This window comes from Hipposideros armiger, unplaced genomic scaffold (assembly GCF_001890085.2).
Source record: "Hipposideros armiger isolate ML-2016 unplaced genomic scaffold, ASM189008v1 scaffold_122, whole genome shotgun sequence".
NCBI classification, from domain to species: domain Eukaryota; kingdom Metazoa; phylum Chordata; class Mammalia; order Chiroptera; family Hipposideridae; genus Hipposideros; species Hipposideros armiger.
In genome coordinates, this window is record NW_017731472.1 from 3,746,650 (window position 1) to 3,763,937 (window position 17,288).

The 17,288-nt window shown below is 40.7% G+C and overlaps 1 long non-coding RNA gene across 1 annotated transcript in view; it reads left to right on the plus strand.

The window, feature by feature from the left end:
• The first annotated feature begins 12,842 nt into the window (after nucleotides 1–12,842).
• LOC109385704 (uncharacterized) overlaps nucleotides 12,843–17,288 on the plus strand; it is a 14,662-nt gene continuing 10,216 nt past the window's right edge. Inside the window, exons 1-2 of the long non-coding RNA XR_002124674.1 lie at nucleotides 12,843–12,913; nucleotides 13,048–13,150. This is a non-coding gene — a long non-coding RNA (uncharacterized LOC109385704). The remainder of the gene's footprint in view (nucleotides 12,914–13,047; nucleotides 13,151–17,288) is intronic.

Consider the following 17,288-nt stretch of genomic DNA (forward strand, 5'->3'; position numbering starts at 1 on the left):
TAATGATTACACTATATATGTTGTAATTTTTGTTTCACATGGTGTCTTACCATAGAGTTTTTCATTATGTTAAATCATTTTTAAAACAACAACTTTAAGACATTCACTTTGATGCTTAGTTTCATATTCTGAGCAATAATGCTGTAAATATTTTCATACATAATTTTTTGTCAAAGTTTCTAATTACTTCATTAGAATAGATTCATGAAGGGCAAATTTGGTACCTGGTTCAAAAGGTGCCAAATGTCTTTTTTAGAAATTTTTTACTGATTTATACTGCCACTGATTGTACACGTAGGTTTGTTTTACCATACCCTAACCAATAATGAGCATTTTCTTAAAAAAAAAAAAAATCATCTACTAAATCGATAGAGGTGCAAAACACAATGTCAAAGGCACGATAGTCAACTATCCAGTTTACTATTTAATTTACAAAGTCAGCTTCTGAATATGCACAGACTACTGATACATTTTAGAATTATGAACTCCTTTGAGAATCAGATGAAATCAATGAACCTCTTGGAGCTCATCCTTGAACGACCTCAGACTGATTTCTAAACATCAGAGCTAAGTGGAATTCTGGAACATGCGCTCATTTGTAAGCCCAAGCCCCCATAATTAATTTAAACACATAGAGCATAGATGGTTTCGTGGGAGAGGACTCAACTTGAGCCATGGGACTTGGTTTCTGGTTCTAGCTCTATGTCTACCCATACTTGGGTCCTTATCTCACATGGGCACCTAATATCCCTTCCATCTGTAAAACCTTGGCGCTCTAACACAATGCTAACCTTTGCTGACATGTTGTAGATAACAGCTCTGTGGACATTCCATGGTTATTTTCTGTACCCAGGCTGCACTTCTTGATGTAGTCGGGAAGATCCAAGGCCTTCTCTGTCTCTATTTGTCACCTGCTCCAGGAATACGAGTATGGATTAATGTCAATACTGTTGATTGCATTTATCTCATGGCCTCCCAGGGCAGATGGGAAGCTCCTTCAGGGTGCAAACTGTGTCTAACTCAAGTGCGCCTGATTTGCTTGACATGTTCACCAGCAAATGTCTGCTAAAATAAACCAACCTAAACAAAAGAAGAGAGTACCTTCCAAAATTAAATAAAAGTAGTTTTGTTTTGTTTGGGTTGACTATAATTTTACAAAATGTCTAAATATGTACAGTCATTAGCTGTCTTTTCAGCTTAAACAAAACATTTATACATTCGATTTTCGGTATTCACAGTCGTTATGTTCTACTCAGTCACTGAGAACACTGAATTCGTGAATACTGAACCGTGGCTCCTGGGGAAATATAGGGTAGGTTCCTGTGAGCCTCTGATCACAACATTTTTGTCAACCAAATGATACATAACCTTGCTTTATGTGTGTTTCTGTCTAAAGACATTTTACTTAATATACCGTCAATTCATTAGCATTGAACTCACGGCCAAAAGCTCTGTAACCCCTGCCTGAACCGAGCTTATCTAACACATGTGTTTTGTCCTTAAGGCACTTTATAGCCTTCTTGTGCTTAGGAACACCAGACAACACGTCAGTGCTACACTGGGGGGCCATTTTACACAGTGAAATCACAAGCAAAAAGCTCAGAAATGCAAAAATTGCAGTACTAAATATACCAAGAAAAGGACATGTGTTTAGAGTATGAGAGCTGAAACAAGAAGGCGGAGCGCTACTTTGTTAGACTCAATAAATGCTTATTGTATTAGTCAGGATTCTCCAGAGAAACAGAACCCATAGGAGATAGATTTTGTGCCAGGCATTGTTCCAAGCATCACTACATGAATTAACTCATTTAATTTTCACAGTAACACTGAGGGAGGCAATGTTATCCCCATTTTGCAGATAAGGCAAATGAAGCATAGAGTTTTTAAGCAAGTAGCATACAGTCTCACAGCTGAAATGGTGTGGAGAATATAGAAAGACAAGAACTAAAAGCAAACTATGAAGAAAGAAGACTATTCCATTATCTGCTTGACAAAGTGTGACTCTGTGGTTTTTTAGGGTACCTTTAGTTTGCCGTTAGTTAGAACTACAAGATTTTATACACAGTCGAAGCAGGTAGATGCTTGGATTCCAACTGCCTTTACCTGTTAACTTTTCTATGGCATTTGTGGAAATCGCCAATATCAATCTCAGAGGTTTTTTCTTAAGAAAGATATTGCTTTTGTCACTTCCAAACTAGAATTCTCATAATAAAATGTTGAAAAGTTTCTAGGGACTCACCAGGACACTAAACCAAAAAGCAAGGAGCCTTAGCGTCTGATGACTAAAATGCACCCTATGTATTTGAGACAGGTCAGTCCCCTACATTATTTTGGGAAACCCAGCAAAAAGGCTATTTATTTATTTATTTATTATTTATTTATTTATAGCTGAGCCATCCTGCTACCTGTTGGCAGCTCAGCGGCTGCTCAGCTCAGGCTGGACTCGAACCGCTGTTGCTCAGAGCTCACACTCTTGAGCGAGCTCTTAACCAACTGAGCCACTCGGCCAGCCCCCAAAAGGCTATTTTTTAGACAAAAGGTATTTTGAAGATCAACAAAATAAAACATTTAACACATGCATCCAAAATCACTGAGGGCAAAAAGACATTATCTCTCAAATCCAGTGAAATACCCACTTCAGAAACGAAACAAACATCAAACAGCTAAGCTAAGTATTGATTAGACAGTGGTTCCTCCACTGAGCTTTTCAAGGAACTGAGAAAAAAATCTCTCAAAGTTAGGACGACAAGGAGACAATTTGCTCCTACCAGCTCTTACTAGCAAATTTGAAGTACTTATTAAAAAGAGGAAGAAGTTTCAGCCTGACATTTAGACATTGCTTGTGTGATGTGCACTGTCCCATTAGAGCCCTGACCTAAATCTAGTAGTTTAAAAAGACCTAAGTCTCGGCTCCCACCCATTTCCAAATGCCAGCTGAGAACTCATTTCTCAGACCCTTTTCATCCATAACAAAACCCTAGGAACTTTTTTAAAATTTAAGGAGAAAAAAGACAGAAAGTTAAAACACAGTATGTAATCTCTCCTTCCTAAAATGGCCATTTGGCTAAAATCCATGATAATGAAAGAGTTAAAATTCTGCACCATTTAAGAACAACCGGTTGACCTTTAAATATGCTGGTTTGAATCCAATCACCTTTCAACAAGCATGAAATCTGGCACAAGGCGTACTAACACACCAATTATTTTCATAGTGTACATGACGGAGTTCACAGCGTCCTGTTTAGAAAAAAATAAATGTTCACTTTTCAAAAGCCAGACTTAGAGGCTGAGTGTCTCTGTTGATAGGTTTGTCCTTTGGTAACTGTCTCCAAAAGTGCTGTTGGAGAAGGGATTAGGCATTTTCTTGAAAAAGCACAGTTCCTTAAAAAAAAAACAAAACTTTTTCAAGTTGTTTAAATTCTGTTATGTGAAATGGTTTCCCCCAACTTTCAGTCCAGGAAAAGTACAAATAGCTGGGAAATAATTAATTACCATGCTCAGTGAAGAACTTTGCATGCCATATATGTAAGAGGAAAACTTTACCCTCCCAGTGAAAGGGTGCAGTGCTGACTCCTACTCTGAGCAAATGTGTTCCAATTCAGAGATCCGACACCAACTGTTGAGTGTCTGCTCCCTAAAATGAGTCTTTGCTTTTCAAACATAATGCCTGTGAGTCTCTTTTAAGCAGTGATATTCTGTAATGTCTTCAAAACAGAATTCCATTTTCAAAATTCTGCCACAGGCTCCTTAAGAACGTATTGCTTGGCTGTTTGGGTGTAATGTGCAGAGATAGAAGCCCTCTCTGGGGGGACTGTGCTATGCCGTCAGCCTCTGGTCAGCTGCAAGACTATATTTCTCATCACTTCCTTTGTTTTTCTACCTCAAGGCCCCCTCTGGTCTCACCCCAACCCATTTCTGCCAACCTGTGACCAGTTCCATGGAATATTCACCCCACCCCTGAACTATGTTCGAGCCTGGGTATATTTTTTCTTTATTTAATCTTTTGCTTTAGGACGGAGACTTCTGAGATGCCTTCCCAAATCAAAATCCTCCTCTCTCAGTATCTTGTTCCAGTGAGAGACTTCTGCTGGCCGTGCCCATATTTGCCAGCCCCTCCTTGCCATAATATTTGATTTCCCCTCATATACTCCCTGTCGTTTGTGAGCCCATAAAGAGAACAGTCAGGTCTTACAGCAATGTGGGCAGTGGCTCTGAGCCAGCCACTTCTGCTTTGGGGCTGAGGAAGGGAGGGCTTGATTCAGGAAGCGAGAGGACCTCCTGGTTTGGGTACTGTTCACAGACCATCAGGGCCTGAGGCCGTGGCACAGAAGGCTCCTTGGAGTTTACTGTCATCAGGACAACTTGGCCACATGTATAGTCCTAAGGACTCCTCCAAAATCCAAGGGACCCTCCTGGGGCCCTGGCAGAGTGGAGTCATTCCACAGACGTGCCAGGCAAGACCCGCAGCCAAGCCCTCCATGGGCCTTGCTCACTGTCCTCGTCCCAATTCTCACTGGTTCCTAAGAAGCAAAGCTCCCTTACCAGCTTCTTCTAAGCAGCTGCTAATTCCAATCCCATCTCCTACCTCTAGGACTGATTCGGTGTTAAAGTCCAGATACTCCTCATTGACCCCAACTCACTGATTCCCCACTCCCCATTTGCCTTGCCAAGCTATAGGGAGCAGGGGACATGAAAGTGTCTTTTTTCTATCACCCCCCAGCTCAACTGCCAACAGAAAAACCCGTATCACCAGAGTTCAAGACGTCAGCTACCACAAGGCCCTCACCTGACTTTCTTAATTATTCTCCTGGCACGCAGTAAAGTACTCCCCCTCGGTCACATCATCCTCAAGCCTGTGACACACACAAAAAAGACCCCAAACCCTATACGCTTGGAGGATTACACCGCAATGCATTTAATTAACATTTGGTATTTTATTAATCAGTGTCCACAATTCTATGGTGGATGAAACCTGATCAGGCTTCCCAGCCCAGCTACTGTTTCCTCTCCTTCCATTCAGCACCTTGTCCACTGCAACTTCCACCAGAAAAGCAACGTGGATTCGGGGAAAAGAAAACATAAACGATCTGAAGATAGAAGACCGGGGATTCCTTCTCAGGGTGATTATCAACTGAGAGACCAGCCAAGTCACTAAAGTTCACTGAAACCTCAGTTTCACCTTCTGTAAAATGGGGATTGTAACATTCACCTCACTTGGTGCTGTGAAGAAAGCAAATGAGATTGTGAAAGTGAACATATTTTAAATGATAAGCAGAGAAAGAGGAAAAGAAGGGAGGGAAAAAGAAAGACTAAAAAGATCTGCTTCCCTCACCCTTGCACACAAGCAGGTAAAATAAAATGTTGAGACCAGAAACCTAAAGCAGATGATTCAAAATAGAATATTCTTAGGCACTATCAAAGGGAGAAGTTACTGTAATCTCCCAAGTGATCAAGAGCTCAGTCTGAGCAGCATGTTTTGAACCCCTGAGGACCTGGAGCATTGCACCAGAGCTCTAGGTCTGACCTGCAGGAAAAGACCAGCATGCTTTCCTCATTTCATTCCCTGGAGTACAAAGACAAGAGCAGCTGAAGGACAAACTTTGAGGATGGGATGAGACAAACACCTCAGACCGTGAACTTACTTATTCCCTTGGCAGATCAACTTCAGGAGAAAATTCCAGCTTTGTGTTTTCTGCTTGGCCCCACTCGAATGGGAAGTTCTGCACAGAGGCCCAAAATAGAAAACAGGAAGTTAACAGAACCGATTTTCCTAATTCCCCAAAAGCAAATCACTGCACTTGTTATGGATGAGCGCTATGGTAAGGTATAAACCTCAGTTTTGAAAAGAGGTCACATGTCGATTTGTCAACTGTGTACAGAAAACAGCCTACTCCAGGAAAGAAAGGAGCAATCCATCAGCCTCCTTCCTAAATGAAAAAGGAAAGCAGAGCTGGACTGACAAGTGAAGTAAATTAAAGGCTATCCAGGGTGTTCCCATCAGAAACAAGCTGCCACTAAAAATAACCAAGTGCCCCATTTTGAAGCTGAGACAATATTCTCTGAGCTAGTTCCTCTAAAGGCACTTTTCTTGAAGGGAGAATACTGAAGTGACTTCCCTCTCAATTTCCTCATTACCATTAACGGTATCAATATTTTCTTAGAGTCCAGTGTTTGAAACATTCAAGTTGAAATGCCAAGCTCCACCCCATAGGTGTCTCTTCCGTCAGCTTCTGTCATAGACCCTCAGTTGCATCTCAGTTGCATCAAGCATGAATTCTGCTAGCTCTCCTGCCACAGCTCCACTCTGGTTTGCCACACTGTGCCATTTCCTCAGCCATCTCTGATGACTCCTTAGCACCCCAGTCTCCCTGCCTGCTCTCTTTCACAAGACTGACAGATGAATCTTCCCAACATATTGATGGTTCACATTATCCCCCTGTTAAAAGGGCTGCCACAGCCTCCTAATATCGATCAAATCTAAATTGCTCACAAGTAGTCTCGCCATACCTACCTAAATTAGGCAGGGTGTTACAATAGAAAGTGCCTGAGCTTGGGTGCCAGGTATACTGGGTAAGAACCTATCCTAGGTAAGCTTTATCACTGTGGCTGTGTGAATCTGAGTAAGTTAGGAAACCTCTCTGCACTTGTTTTCTCATTTGTGGCAAGAAGATAATAACACCTACCCACACAGTGATTAAGGATGAAATGGAACAGCACATACAAAGTGGGTTTCAATAAGAGAGTAATCCGTGCTTATGGAGTGCTAACTACATCCCAAGCTCTGTTCTGGATGCTGTACATGTGTTTACACAGGTATCATTATCCTCGTCTTACAGAAAAGGAAATTGAGGCAAGAGAAAGTTAAATCACTGAAACCACAGAGTGACTCAGTAGGAGAACCAGCGTCTGCACTCCAGCGGTCTGATCCAGAGCCTGCACACTCAGTGCCTCGTTCTGCCACCGCCCATTTAGGCGGTTTCCCCTCCCCCCAGCTTTCACTAGCGAACGGCCCACGTGTCTACCCCATCTTCCCCTTCCATCCAGGGTTCACTCCGGATTCCAGCCTCCTCGCATGAATGCCATGCTGTGTTTTCTCTCCCCTCTCTCCTGACATCTTAAAAGGAGCAGCTATGTCTCTCTACTCAAGTATACCATCTTTCTACTCTTTATTTTGCCTTCACTTCTACGTCAGCATGTAAGTGTTCTCCAGTTCTTTCTGTAAACCAGTCCTAGAAACTGCATCAGAAGAATAGACCACATCTCCAAATTCCAGGATGTCCCCAGACAAACGTGTCATTTACAGCAATGCCCCAGCTGCCATTACCAAGCCAAATCTCCTGACTTCCATTCACTTCCCAGCAAGCATTTACTAAGCTTCTGCCATGTTCATTTCCGTAGGTGAAGATTACATGGGCCCTGTCCTCTGGGAGCTCATAGTCTAATGAAGAGATCGTGTTTATATAGAAATTTTTAATAAGTTGCGGTAATTACAAAATGCATGCTATCAATGGCATCTCCACCTTCTGCTCCTCTCCCTCTTGCATTTCCCACGTCATGTCATTTGCCAAGGCTGTCACACTGCCCCTTCCTTTTCATCTCTGCTGCCACCCCGTGGTTGACTTGCTCCCTACCTTATTCCTGAACTACTGCAATCACCTCCAACTGCTTCATTCTCCTGCCCCTCAAAACCAGCCCACCTCCAGCTGCCGAATAACCTATTTTGTCACACTCTCATCTTTGAAAAACATAGAGGTTGATGAACCAAGTGCAAGTCCCTGAGCTTGAACAGGCAAAGCTGCCTGGGAACAAACTTTTCTACACTTGCCTTGGTCCATTCTCCTCCACTTCTCCTCCACCTATGTACACTTCACCTCACATACCACACCTAAGAGAGACTCCTCACAGTTCTCCAAAAATGATTCTCCTTCCTATTTCCTATTGTTCCCTTTGCCCACCTGCCCTCCCACTCTATCAGCTCATTATTATCTCCAAAATTCAAATGCTCCTCCAAGGTTCAGCTCAAGTCACCTCCTCCATGAAGCCTTCTCTCATTCTCCCACACTGTGCGATCGGTCCCTCCTGATTTGCTTTAGTCGTGCATTTGCATCTCCTTTAGGGCACGTTAATTCCATATTGCATTACAGTCATTTGGATGCTTTATATTATGGTCTCTGTGCCTTTAGGACAGCACTTTGTCTTTATCATCTTTGTTCAATACAGCACCTGGAAGACTGCTTCAAGCATAACATGTGCTGAATAAATAATGAATTTGCTCTTTATTTTTTGTATGTGATATAATGGGAGAAACATCTCATGAGAACCCAAGAAGAAAGCCAAGGTTTTTCTTTTTTATTATCATCCAATCATTTATTCAACAAATCTTTTTTCATCACTAGATAATATGTTAGGCAATAAAGGTATATAAATAAAGACACAAAGGCCTGTACTCAATAAATATACATTCTCCATCAGGGAGATTGGCACATAACACCAATAGAATAATAAGATACATGTAAAACAGTATGAATTGCAAAATCGTGGCACTTCTACCACCATGTAAGAGTGTATTCTTGGGAAAATCACTTACTCTGTGTAAGTGTTAAGTATAAAATTAAAAGTCATAAGCAGTTTATGAATTATGATTCTAACCATTGTGTGGCCTTCTCTGTTCATGGATGGCCTTTCTATGTTAGTGCCAATATATTTGCAAAAATTATTAACGTTAACTAAGTCTAGGGAAATCTAATATGCAGCAACCAAAGGAAGGTAAAAACCAGCAACTGAAATTGCTAATTAGACAATAAGAGAAATAAATTATATGTGCTTCACCAGGACCACCAGATAAACAAACCAGTGAAATTCAAGGCCATGAAATGTGGGGTGTGCATCTCTGGGCTCCTCCACCAGCGTGTGCCTGATGGCTACTTGAGGTGCCCCTCCTCTGCCAAATCCCCCAAAATGCAAACTAGATCCCCTTCCAAGTTTCCTAATTCAGACAATTTAGAACTTAATAATCAGGATAGCCATATGCTTTTTCGCCTTGAAGAGAGGAGAGTCAATAGCTCCTAGATAAGAACTTGCCTTATTTATAATGCAGTTAAAAACATCTCACTAAGAAAACAACTCAGTACGAAGAATGGCCATCACTCATATAATCCCAGGAAAGTGAGACCAGAGAGGCAAAGCTGGACAGTGCTTGCCCATGCTCTCTCCAGGTGGAACGGAATCCTGGCCAGCAGATTCTGAGTTTAACATTTCTTGGCCAAGGCTCATCCTAAGATAGAAGGGAATTGTCCCACTTTACCCTGGCAGAAGGCATACAGGTCATTGAATGGACTCCTCCAGCTCTGATTCTATGCTCATCAATCCTGGTTACTGACTGATTTGCTATGAGGCCTATCTGTTGGAATAAAATATAATTGTCAAGCTGATGAATACTTTGGTTCCTGGGACAATTGTCTTTGTCATCACAAATTAATGTCACTCTCACTGATACATCAGTCTCATGAGCTGCTTACTATGAGTCCTCACCTAAGAAGAAGATGGCCTCTCAGTAGACTCACAAAATTAAATTTCTGGATCTGAAAAGCTAAGGTCAAAACCTTGGAACTTGGAAAATTCTGCTGCAAAGACACCTTGCATTGGCTCCAGAAAGATAGCTGGATGCCCTTCTGTTAGAGACTTACTTCCCCATTACACATGCCATGTACCTTCTCTTCAAACTCTTCTAATTGGTACTTAAATTAGGTAAGAACTTTGTGCTTTCCTGTGCACTGTGGAGCCAAGTTGAGAGCAATGCTCTGGCAGGGATGAGAGATGCTCTACCCTGGGCTCCCACCCGGTGACACTGCATTTACCACAGAGAATTGGAAATGCACATGTGCAAGTCAGCCTCCCCTCCGGGATGTGGGCAAGGACGATTTTCTGTTCATTGCTGTATCTCCGCACCTGGTACCTGGCACATCGAAGGTATTCAGTGAATGCTTGGGAATGAAGCAATTGGACAGTATCATCCAGAACTTACTGAGGATTTACACATGCTAAATTTAGAACTACAAATGATATGGTTCCTGTTCTCAAGTAAAATCAATAAAAAACTTAAGACCTGAACTGTGAACCAATGTTCTGGTCTTAGGTGTGAGTCATTATCAAAGAAAAATAACTCAGCAACCAAGAAGTCATTTCAAAACAACAAATTCTCTTTTTCCAATTCTCAAACGCTGTGATAAAGGATCTTAGTCCATAGCAACAATTCATAAAGCTCTCTTTTTTACATACGATTACTTCATATCACTCAAGCTCTTTCCATGCTCCTCTCTTCTTTAGATCCTCCCACCAAAACCCCTCTCCCAGACGTAGTCCTCAAACTTCAGTCCTTTTATTCCTTCTTTTCCCTTGATTCTGCATCACAAAAGCCCAAAAGAACTGGTCTGGCAATCTCAAACCTTCCTTGAAACTTTGAGATGGGAAAAAAATGAATAAGCAAAACCAGAGCCATCCTTTGTAAGCAGTGAAAGAAGATACCTCAAAACAACCCTACATTACAAATGATGGCCTGCACATATATAGATAATATTTAAAGGTGCCAAAATAAATAGGAAATAGTACCAAGAAAAGAAAGTGCTTAAAACTTTTAAATATCCACAATGTTTAAGAGACTTGTGACCCTCAATCACAAAATATTTATTGAGCATCTTACTATAAGAATTGTTTTGAAAGACTACTGTGTCAGCGGTACCCAAGACCACCCCTACATTTGGACACTTACTAGAAGAACTCACAGAACTCAGTTAATAATTGTACTTACAGCCAAGAGTTCTCACAGCAATACAGTAAGGATACACAGCCAGATCATAAGGGGAAGAGACACAGGGAGCAGTCTAGAGGGTTCCATATATAGACTTCCTTATGCTCTCTTCCTGCTGTGAGAGATCGCACAGAGAACATGTCCTCCAGCAACAAAAATGCAGCAACATGTGTGCGATGAATCAGCCTAGGGAAGCTCCTTAGAGGCTCCCTCAGTGCCCGGGGATTTTATTGGGGGTTGGTCATGTAGGCACTCTCTACCTAGAACATAAAAAAATTCCAAACTGCCAGAAGGGAAGCAAGAGTTAAGAATAAACTGTATTGTTTGTACAAAACTCTAGGCACAATGAGCCACACTTATCAGTTAACTGTTGACTAAAAGCGTTCTGAGAACCAAATTCCTAGATGTCAGCCAAGGGTCAACCTTGTAAGCTAGCCTTTCTAAGGGTAGCAGCTTCAGCAGGCCTGCTATGTTAACTCTTTTCTGCACAGATACAAAGACCAAGTTCTTGCCCTTGAGGTAATTACCATTTAAAGAAATAAGATTTATACATAAACTATGCAATGCATACAGTAGGTGTAGCATGCTGGATAACACCAAAGCAACATTGCCCAAAATGTCCTCTAGTCTGCCTTTATCAGAATCACCAGGGTGCTTGTCAAACTAGTGGCGACAGCTCAAAGCATCCTAAGTAGAAAACCGGGACGTCCGTCAAGGCCAAAGGATCAGGTGACATTATAGAAGCCCTTGAATACCATAATGAGAAATTTGTATTTGATTGCATAGCCACGGGAAGCCACTGAAGGTTTTATTATTTTTTTCACCAACTAATAAGATCAAAACAGCATTGTATGCAGATGAATGTGACCATGTTATGTAGAACAGAAGAGGCAGAAATAGTAGGCCAAGAAACCAGAACCTCTGAAAGAACATGATCATAACTAATACCTAGGGACCGCTAACCAGGACTTAGACACTCTACCTAGGACTAAATCCAAGGTGATTTACATGAATCCTTATGTCAGCCTTCTAAGTAGATGCTACTGTCCCAATTTATTGAAAATCTTGCCCAATGTCACAGAATGAATTCACACCTAGAGTGTGATTCCAGAGCTCATATACTTACTTGCTATCCAACAGACCTGTGTAACAGAAAGTCAGGACAGTAGAAAAAGCAATGAGTGGTGGGTCAGCACCTAATGCAAGAGAAAGGAAGTAGCCATGGGTAACTCCCACACTGCCTCTCCTCCCTTTGGGCACTTTATTCTAAGATGACAGGCAGAATTCATCTTCCAAAACTGGAAGAAGATTGAGGAAGCGAGCTAAAACCAGAAATTGTCAAATTTTTCTGAATGAAATAAGAGAAGCAAAGAATAAATAGGAGTCACAACTTCTTCTTGACCCAGATAGAGAGTAAGAAAGAAAGTGGCATGTTGCATCTCGATTTAAAGAAAGGAGTGGGCAACTGGTGGCATCCTTGTTATCTTTAATATCTAAGAGACATTTATACTATTAAAAATCACCCTTCTTGCATATTTCCCTGTCATAATACAACCCAAAAATCAATTAATAACTGAGCTACTGTTGAGACTGTAATTTTAAGAACATCTAAAATTAACACCAGACTCATCACACATACATTCATTGATCACTTGATTGCATAAAAAGTTTTGGAGATGTTAGACTGAGACACTAACCCCAAGGACTTTAGAGGACACAGCGCAGTAATTTGCTTAATCAATAACTATCTATCTTGGTTCTTCATAAAACCCAGAATTAAGCAACAAGACATGGCAAGCCACTATCTATGGGGAATTAATCTGTTGCCTCGATTGGCATTAAGCAGGAGGCCAGTGGCCATTAAAACAAGTTGAATTTAATGTACCAAAATAACTCAGTCCTAGGCTACTGAGCTTATCACGTTGAAAATGATTCTAAAATTTTTATCAGCCATTAACATAACTTCTAAGAGAGCTGTCTGTATCTCTCCTACTCAAAATCCCTATTGGCCAATTCAAGTACTCAGAAATATGGCCAGGAAATGACAGAGAGGAACAAGTTAAAACAAAATCTTCAAAACCTTTGACACTACCCAGATGGCCTGTGGTATGTACCCTGCTGTTGGGGAAAATTCATTCTATAATAATTCAAATATCTAGCTGAGTTACAGCTTGCTTGAGAATTCTTTTCCCCTAAGAGGTAATGCCAATAAAAATTTATATGCTCATTTACGGTTTCAGAAATCTGACATGGTATAAAAGAATGAAAAGAGACATGACCTGCCTTCCAGAAATTTCACGAGAAAGATGAGACGGACACAGATAAAAATATGAATGCACACAGGTAAATATTTATGAATAGTGGTAAAAGTGTGGGTCATGGAGGTCCAACAGCTGAGGTTTGAACCCTAGCTCCACTAGTCACCATCTTCAACAAGATTTATAACCCTCCCAGAGCCTCAGTTTCCTCTTCTGAAAACTGAGTTAATAGCAATATCCATCTCTTAGGTTATGGTGAAGAGTCAGCAACATAATGAACATAGAAGTCTTAGCACATGAAAGGAGTTCGACAAAAGCGAGCTGCAATTACTATCATAAAAGCATTTGTTGTTGTTTTTACTACCGTTACTACTCCTACCACCGTGGTTACTCTCATCTGTATTTTGCCCCGTACCTTAAAGATAAGGAGGCTCCCAGGCTGCATGAAACGGTCCAGTCCAAATGGAATAATCTCTCTTGGGTGGGGAAGCTAAGAGGCACATGGTTCGCCAGAAATGTCAGAGACGAATATTCTAGGTGGAAGACATGGCTGCAGAGGGAGGGAGCATAGCCTAGAGAACAGATAAGTCAGTTTACTCTAAATGGCTTTCTGAGCTGAGGAAGGGCACATGTTCACAGATCATATGATTTTCAGAACTGGCAAGTGCCTTAAAAATCCTTAAGTTACTAAAAAAAAAAATGCCACAAAAATGGCATTTTGGATAGCCACAAAAGTCATATGTCTTCCTCTAGTGTTATTTGAAATTTTGAAATAAATTCAGTATCAAAATGAAAAAAAAATTGATGCAATGGTATCTTTGACAAATTTTTAGTTTTGATCTTGAAAGATGCATATTTCTTCCTTCAATCATGTGGCAACAATGTGAGCACAGAATGTGCTTGCTCACCACTAGCTTTTCATTTCTAAGTAACAGGGAAAACAGAGCTCGGCACAGCTTACTCTCAATGTCAAGCTTATTTGCTGCTTTCTTTTCATACGTCCATCTGTCACAGGACACCGTCACCCTGACTCTGTCTGATACACCCTATAAGGGGCCAGGACAAAGGGATCACGAGACTCGAGTGACTGCTCTTAGACACAGCTAGTTGGCAAAGGAAAGAAACAGGAATCCTGCTGATGGAGGGGAAATTCAGAGGCGGAAACAAATGACAGCAAGGGCTTAGAATAACGTGCTGTGGGAAATCAGATGATGGGGGCAGCTCATTAGATGGGAGCAAGAAAGGGACTTAAGCAAAATGATTTTTTAGGAAAAGCCTTCTTGCTGCACAATAAATTAACTGTGTCAGATTCCTTATCTCGGCACCTTTTGCAACCGGAACCTGAAATGAAATATCAACAAAATATATTTAAAGGAAAAATCCAGGTGTAATTTTTTTTTCATTTAAGGAAGTTGTCTATTTATTATCCATGTTTAACCCATTTTAAGAATGAAGTTAAAAATGAAGTGTTGTTTTGTTGGTTTTTTTTCATAGGTGGTTATAACAAGCTAAAGTTTCAGTGGCTAAAAATTCTGTTTCTTTCTTTCTTTTTTTAAGACAAAAAGGTACAAACTGAGTATGCAGGAGCTTGGACTTTTAGGGATATTCTCCAAAAGTTGAATTTTAGTCCTGCTTCCCTAAGAAACATCCTCTTGCTCTGGCAACTTGTAGACACGGAATTCTCGTTAGCTCAGATTTTCAATTCAGGGACATGGAGGCAAGGCATTTTCCCAGGAGAGACCACATATCTGAACCCCTCTTTCCTTCCCAGGACAACTGTGTGCATATTGACCTAACACAGGCCTGTGTTCTTGGTAGATTCTCAGCAAATGTTTGATGATGACCCTGGCTTTCAAGACTCTGCCACCAACCTCAGCTTTCATAGCCTTTTTGCACAGGGAGCAGGATGAAAAAAGAACTTCAAGACTGAATTTTATTCTGCTAAGCCACTGACTCTACCACTCATCAAAGGCTCTGCCAGTGGGAACACTCGTAAAGGACAATATAAACACACCCATGTTTGCGTTGCCATCTGAAACTGAAGTCAAATACACTTGTAGCATTCCACGTGCTAACCAATAAACTGCAGTGCTTTCGCAGAAGAGGACACCCCTTTGCTGTCGGAAGTGTGGAAAACAGGCAGACAGGTGGGGGCTCCAGAGGTTTTAGATAGGAAGGGATTGGAGCAGGAAGCTACCAAGAAGAGGAACCTAGGGGACTTGCTTAAAGCTGTGTCCACAAGCACCTTGCTGTTACACGCATTGCATGTTTACAGGGCAGCTTCTTGGGTTTTATCAGGAAAACAACTTTAGCTGATGGAGCTGATGGTTAAGCCCCTCCATCCAAACCACCCTCTAGCCTCCCACTGGAGAGTGAATGAAGAAGTGAAAGAACAGAGTAGGGAAAATCTTGGGAAGTGATGAAAATCTGTCAGTGTGTCTGTCTACGCTGGTATGAATCTCTGAAGTCACTCTGAAGCAGTTTAGGTTCTGGGGAGTTTCCCCACATACGCGGTCTGACAATTAAGTTCACAAACATGTTGCAACAATGTTGCTAACCTTTTTCAATATCAGAGGGATTATTCATTATGAATTTGTACCAACTGGGCAAACAGTTACCAAGCTTACTATTTGGAAGTGCTGAAAAGGCTTCATGAAAAAGTTAGACGACCTGAACTTTTGGCCAACAATTCATAGCTCTTGCATCACGACAATGCACCAACTCACAATGCACTGTCTGTGAGGGAGTTTTTAGCCAGTAAACAAAAACTGTATTGGAACACCCTCCCTACTCCCTGATCTGGCCCCCAGTGACTTCTTTCTTTACCCAAAGATAAAGGAAATATTGAAAGGAAGACATTTTGGTGACATTCAGGACATCAAGAGCTACAACAACTCTGATGGCCATTCCAGAAAAGAGTTCCAAAATTGCTTTGAAAGGTGGACTAGGCGCTGGTGTCGGTGCATAGCTTCCCAAGGGGAGTACTTCAAGTACTTCATAGTACCCAAGGGGAGTAGTGATATTCAGCAATGTGGTATGTAGCACTTTTTCTAGGATAAGTTCATGAATGTAATTGTCCGACCTCGTAGGCGGTTAAGTAGTTCAGAGCCCTTATTGAAATGATCCAAGCAAATCACTCCTTACTCATTCTCAGCATGTTTTACCCTACTCATATCCTATGTTGGGTTTGAAAAAAAATGAATTATATTTTTGAAGAAACAATACCATAAACAGTACAAACTTCAAGATATACAAGAAAATACTGTGAAATATAACATCCCTCACCACCTCTATCTCTTAGCCACTCAACAACTGTTAAAGCTTCTTGAATATTCTTCCAAAGCTGTTTTATATGTAAATTTATGGAAAACTTACATATGACATATATAGAAGAGTAGTTTTCAAATGTTTTTACTGTGATGCACAAAGGGAAATGAATTTTGTCTTCTGTCCCACTGATGTAGCTATCTGTGCCCCAGTATCAGAGTGTTTCAGACACTTCAGCTTTATAAAATGTGTTCAGCGGAGCATTTATGCTTTTCATTGCTACTCTGATTCAGGACTTTTTCTGGCTATTCTTGCTCTTTTATTTTTCCATATAAACTTTAGAATCAGCTTCTCTGAGCATATGGTCCTTTCTTGCAGTGTATTTTGGTACCCATTGTTGGTTTTCTAAATATTCTGCAATTTCAATTTCAACAATTATTTTAAAACTGTAATTTGCAGAAGGTAAGGAAGTTTTTCTTTCTATCTTTATTATTAATTTGTGATGTGATTGCATTGACATCAGAAAATATTGAGTATTTTTATTTGAGAGATTTTATTGCAGTTTTCTTCGCAGTTTACTATGTATTTGTTTTTAGGGGCTGCTCCACTGACACTTGCAAGTACAATGTTTTCAGAGTATATAGCTTGGTATTAATCTATTAGAGCTATCTTATTGATTATGTCATTTAGACAGTCCATATTTTCACTTGCTTTTTTTTTTACTTTCCCTGTCAATAGTAAAGAGATAAGAATTAAAACTTTCTATTATTAAAGCACTTCTGTCTATTCCTGTTTCCTATAACTTTCGTACCATGTTTTTCATGACAATTTATTCATCACATCATCAGTTACATCCTTTACTATTATCAAGTGCCCTTTTTATCTATTATAATGCTTTTTGCCTGAATACAACCATATAGTTATGACTACTGCTCGAGTTCTCTCTCTCTCTGTCT